This window comes from Teleopsis dalmanni, chromosome 2 (genome assembly GCF_002237135.1).
Source record: "Teleopsis dalmanni isolate 2A chromosome 2, ASM223713v2, whole genome shotgun sequence".
NCBI lineage: Eukaryota > Metazoa > Arthropoda > Insecta > Diptera > Diopsidae > Teleopsis > Teleopsis dalmanni.
Genome location: NC_051847.1, coordinates 130,734,233 through 130,740,018, shown reverse-complemented (window position 1 = coordinate 130,740,018; position 5,786 = coordinate 130,734,233). Strand labels below are relative to the sequence as shown.

Genomic DNA, 5,786 nt, shown 5'->3' with positions numbered 1-5,786 from the left:
TTTTGTTTACAAATCGAATGTTAAAAATTACATGCTCCAAACACCATTTGTATCTGAGAAATTTTAAATGCTGATTATTGTAACTATAAAGGATGACATTCAGTAGTTTTATTAGCTTTAGTGGATTTTAGGTATTTGAAATATTATTTTTTACTCTATTGTAAATTAATAACAGTCACAGTTTTTTCTCTACATTTAAATTTAAAAATTTGTACTACTTTCAAAATAATTTCCCGGTTTTATTAAAGTCAACTGCCACTGATGTTTATTTAAAAAAAATATCCCTTTTTCGTTATCTCAACTTTATCTTTCGCTCAAAATTTATCTTACACTTGGTTGCATTTGAAATATCCCTTCATTTCAGCCTTTATTTCAACGAAATTAAGACCATTTTTCTTAATTTCGTGCTAACTTTAAAACTGAATTTTGTATGGAAAAAACAACTTTATTTCGCTGAAACGAAGATGAAATCAAGATTTTTGTGAAATTAAGCTCTGTCTGAACATAGTATAAGTCTAAACTGCATTTTGAATGAAAATGAGAAGGAAAATTGTTATGGACAGGACATTATTAACTAGATAGACTTATTGCACAGATTGAAATTATGCTATAGGAACTACATATAACAAACATATCTTTCAACACAATTAACACAATTAAGTGAAATGTTGGTAGCATTTTCCATGTAGTATCTACCATAAAGTCTAGGCCTGCGCTGTGTAAAATCGCGAATCTTTTTATTTTTAATCGGACAATGATATTTTATTTGATCAGAAGAAATCCAATAATAAACAATAAATAAAATCTGCAGATATTATACTACTAAAGAATATTTTCTCTAGTATATCTATAACATTTCTTATATTATTTGCCACAAGCGATCAAAAATGATTTTGTTCAGTTCCTAGATTACTTTCCTCTTTCTATAAATGTGTTTAGTTCAACCCCAATAATTTTCGAATTTAATAGGGCCACACTTTTTCATCACCATATAAAGTTACACCATATACTCGAAAAGCGTAAGGTTATATTAATATATTTAGTTAATTTGATATAAGTTAGTGTTTACATCAAATTAATTACAATTTAATTTCATAAATCAAGATAATAAAATACAGCTCAATTTTTTTTTATTTCTTTTTTACCATTTTAAACAAATATTACTCAAATATATATATTTGGATTCTGTACGTGTTTTTAATTGTTCTGTGTCCAGATGGGAATTCGAAGTATCTTGTTTTCACACTTGCCAAAAGACCTACTTAGAAGTTTACCTTTGCATTCAATCTATCCCCTCCATTTGTCTATTTTTTACCAAAACGACTTTATTTTTTTTTTTTTATTTTTTGTCCTCTAATTGTTAAGTAATATTAATAGATCTCGTAAAAATGAATGACATAATCATTTTTATATATGATAATAAAACTGAAATGTGAATAAAAGCAATTATATTAAAATTTTATAGCATAATATCAAATAAAAAATGAATACTAAAAAGAGACAATAATGAAACCGCAAGTGTTAATCTTTCACTTTCGTTAGACCTTTAAATCGAAAGTATTTAATAAATCTAATGTATGTGTGGAAGTATCTATGAAAGCGATAAGCATTAAATTCAACTTGATATGTTAAATATATAAACAAATAAAATTATTTTAGTGTTTGTACAAATTTGTATTAATTTTTGTGTTTTTATTCACTTTATAGTTTATGAAAATAAAACACGTTTTTGATATGATTTTATTTCAGTTTGAAGCACGGAATTGTTTTAAATAAACTTTTAAAGATAATTGGAAACATATTTGTTATCTGATATCAAATTTCAGTAAATTAAATATTCGTACTATATGTATCTGTGTCCATGTATGTAGCTTTTTATAATTTAATAAATTTGAATCTGAAATTTCCAGAATTTATTAAAAACTTTAAAAACAAAACAAATTTATATGAAACAGTTAATTTTAATTAAACTTATATTTATATATCATATTTATTGCTGTATAGACATAAGATACATATAAAAAATTCTCAATAAAAAGAATAAATCACATTTCGTTACTTAAAGTTTCTTTTCATTTTAATTGTGATATCATAAACAGATAATTATGAATCAGAATTAGTTTCAAGATATATTCGCTCGCTTAACAATTGGTTTCTTATAGACATCTTTAAGTTTAGATTTTATGAATAAAAGTTTAAGATATGTGTCAAAAAACAAATACATTACTCACATTAATTATTTTTGGAGTTAATACAGCAAAGTAAAAAAAAAAAAAGTCTCACTTTTTCTTTTTCATGCTAATTTATTGATATTCCATCAATGGTTCAATCATCAATGGTTTATAAAGCCTTTGTATTGCACTGGTTTTATATCTTAAATGACTTTATCATACTTCAGTGGTAATATAAAGGTTAGTAAATATGGATAGTCCTCAAATGCTGTTGAATCATCGAGTCTTGCATCTAATGTGCTTCAATTTGAACTTAAGTTTCTCAATTTCAGCAGACATTCCGCGAAAGTCAAAGTTCATTCTGCTTTGTAGTTCTTTAAAATGTCCTATATGTTATATACGAAATTAATTTACCAGAGTCAGAACTATGTTGTGATATGTTACATTTGTATATATTATAGTAATATAATTTTGTGTCCAAAATTATAGTGCTTCCCCTTTAAACTTTAATAAATTATATATATAAAATTTATTATAATTTTTATATAAAATTGATATAATTTTTCATATCCTTTTATCATATTTATATCGCCAAACTTTCAAAGACTACTTTCTTATAGCACATTCACACTGTCTCATTTAAGCAGTTTTGCTCATTATAGTCACTAAAGAGGATAATTTACCATACAAAGAGCTTTCACTAAATCAGCTCATTATCAATAAATCAGCTCATTTAAGGCGAAAAATGGCGAAAAATAGAAGAAAATTGAAGGTAAAAGGGATGGAAAAAATATTGGAATTAACTCTATCATATAGAACTCATTAAAAATAATTGTCGAACCAAACTTATGTGCTGAGATATATGTGTGTATGTATGCATAGGGTGATATGCAGTGGCGGAGCTAGACCAACTCTGCACGACGGCGACATCAGAATTGCGAGGCCCCCTTTATAACCCAGTTTTATTGTTATTCAAATTAAAATAAACACAAATTAAAATAAATGAATTTTCCTACTTTGAGCCTCACTTAATTTTTTTTAAATTATATCATAATTTGCGCCAGCTGCTATTTTTGCTTCAGTTTATAGAATTTCCAATGGAGATAGTCTCTCTTGGATCATAATACTTTTCTAGTACGTCTTAATCAATTTTAACTTTGAGAAGCTTCTTTCCGTCGAAGCTATACTGACTGGAACTGTGAACATGAATCTGGTTACTATAAAAACATTCGGGAATACTTCGAATATGGTTAATGCCATTATCAAACCAAATTGTTCAAAATATTTATTAAGTGATTAGAATCCACAGTCGGTAACTTTTTGCGAGGCCCCTGTGGGCGCGAGGCCGTCGGCGGTAGCCGACATCGCTGACGCCTAGCTGGTGATATGTACAAGGTGAGATGAAAAAACTGCAACCAACTTCAGACTGCTGTCATTTCTAAACCGCTCGTCCCACAGCTGTCAGATTTATTCTAGTGACAGCTCATTATATTGTTTACAAGCGCACAAAAGCATTTTGGTGGGAATTTTTCAGAAAAAAAGTTATTTGTGATGGAATTCAAGCGTGATAGTGTGATTGCTTTGCATTTGGCTGGAAAACCACAAGTGGCTATCGTTAGAGCCCTCCAGCATTTAAAAGTGAATAAATGTTTTGTGTCTCGTACCATCGCTCGTTACTATGATACTGGTAGCGTAGCCCGACGTCAAGGAAGTGGACGAAAAAAAACAGCAACATCGGCAGAAATGGTTCGAAAAGTGAAGAAGCTAATTGAACGAAATCCGCGTCGCAGTGGACGAAAAATGGCTCGTGAGCTGAACATATCGCAATATGCCATTCGGCAAATATTGAAAAATGAGCTTGGACTAAAGCCATTCAAGTTCCAAAAAGTGCAAGATCTTACTGATGCGCAAAAAAAAGTTAGACTCGAAAAAGCTAAAGAGTTGCTTCGCTTGGCCGAAAGTGGTAAACTGCCGAATTTGGTTTTCTCCGATGAGAAACCATTCGTTATCCAGCAGTTTGTAAACAAACAAAATGATCGTGTTTACATGCCAGAGAGGTCGGCTGAAAATTTGCAACTTCGGTTGGCCACCACAACTCAAAAGCCGGCCATGGTGATGGTGTGGGCCGCCATAACAGCCGATGGTCGCTCGCCGCTCGTATTCATCGACCGTGGGGTCAAAATCAATGCGCAAATCTATCGCGAAAATATTTTGGAGGGAGTTCTGAAGCCCTGGGCACGCAAACATTTCGGCCGCAGACCTTGAACATTCCAACAGGACTCAGCACTATCGCACTCAGCACGCGCCACCCAAGAATGGTTAAGAAATGAGGTTCCTCGCTTCATTTCCACCGCACAATGGCCACCAAAATCTCCGGATGCCAATCCGTTGGACTATTGTGCCTGGGGTATTTTGGAAAGCAAGGTTGGCACTAAAAAATACCAAAGTGTCGATCATCTCAAGCAAGCGCTTCGCCGAGAATGGGACAAAATACCACAGAGCCACTTTCGGGCAGCGTGTGATGGTTTCATTGGCCGTTTGAAGGCCATAGTTCGTGCCAAAGGTGGCCAATTCGAACAATTCTAAACCGATTCTCAAATTTGATGTTATTTCCGACATTTTTTGCTTTCATTCAATAAAATTTAAAAAAAATGAAAAAATTATGGCGTTTTACTTTGTTGCAGTTTTTTCATCTCACCTTGTATATGTACAATATATGTATGTACATCGATTTTATGTAGTAAATGAAAGTTATATTTGTATTACCACTAAAAGTGTGATTATATTTTATATAATTTGCAATTTCACATGTTTTGATATTTATAGAACTTTGTTTTTAATCTTCTGTATATGCGTATATACAAGAATATGAAAGGATCTAGAAATAGTATTTCTTTCTTTTTTTATAAATAAAATAAATAAAATATTTAATAATAATAATAATTTTTGCAGATTTAGAATTCGACAATATGTAAAACTGCTCATTGAAATTCATATTTAATTTATTTACTAGAACAATCCACTTCGTTTCTAAAAATATATTTTTTTTTTTCAAAGCTTTTGTTGTTGTTCTTTCTTTTTCACTAAAAAAATCACTTCATTTTTGGTTTAATTCTAATTCTGCTGTATTCTTTTCATTTTACTCAGATTGTTGTTGCTTGCCTGTGGGCACACATTGTAGCGCACATTGTTGAATCAACATAAAATGCTTCTGTAGAAAAGTTCTAACATCGGCCCGGGTAGCTCAGTCGGTAGAGCATTGGACTTTTAATCCAAGGGTCCAGGGTTCAAGTCCCTGCTCGGGCGTACTTTTTTTTTTATTTTTTTTTTATTTATTTATTATAAAAATTGAATAAAAAGAATATTCTGTGGGATTTATTTTATTATTGAATTTTTAATTTTTTCGGTAGTAATGAACTTAAGGAAATGATTGGTGTGTAATCGCCTGCCAATATACTGTTAATATTAATGCTTATATTAAAAGTAAAACAAATTAATAATAATTAAATAATACCTAATTTGTCGAAATGATTTGTTTATCGTATTAGACAGAATAGCGTGCATTTTCTTTTAAAAATGTGAGGGCTCGGCAATATAGACTCATTCAATACGAAA

The 5,786-nt window shown here is 30.6% G+C and overlaps 1 non-coding gene across 1 annotated transcript; it reads left to right on the top strand.

Annotated features, from left to right (window-relative positions):
- The first annotated feature begins 5,404 nt into the window (after positions 1–5,404).
- Trnak-uuu lies at positions 5,405–5,477 on the top strand. The gene has a single exon. It is a non-coding gene; the product is annotated as a tRNA-Lys (tRNA).
- Positions 5,478–5,786: the final 309 nt, after the last annotated feature.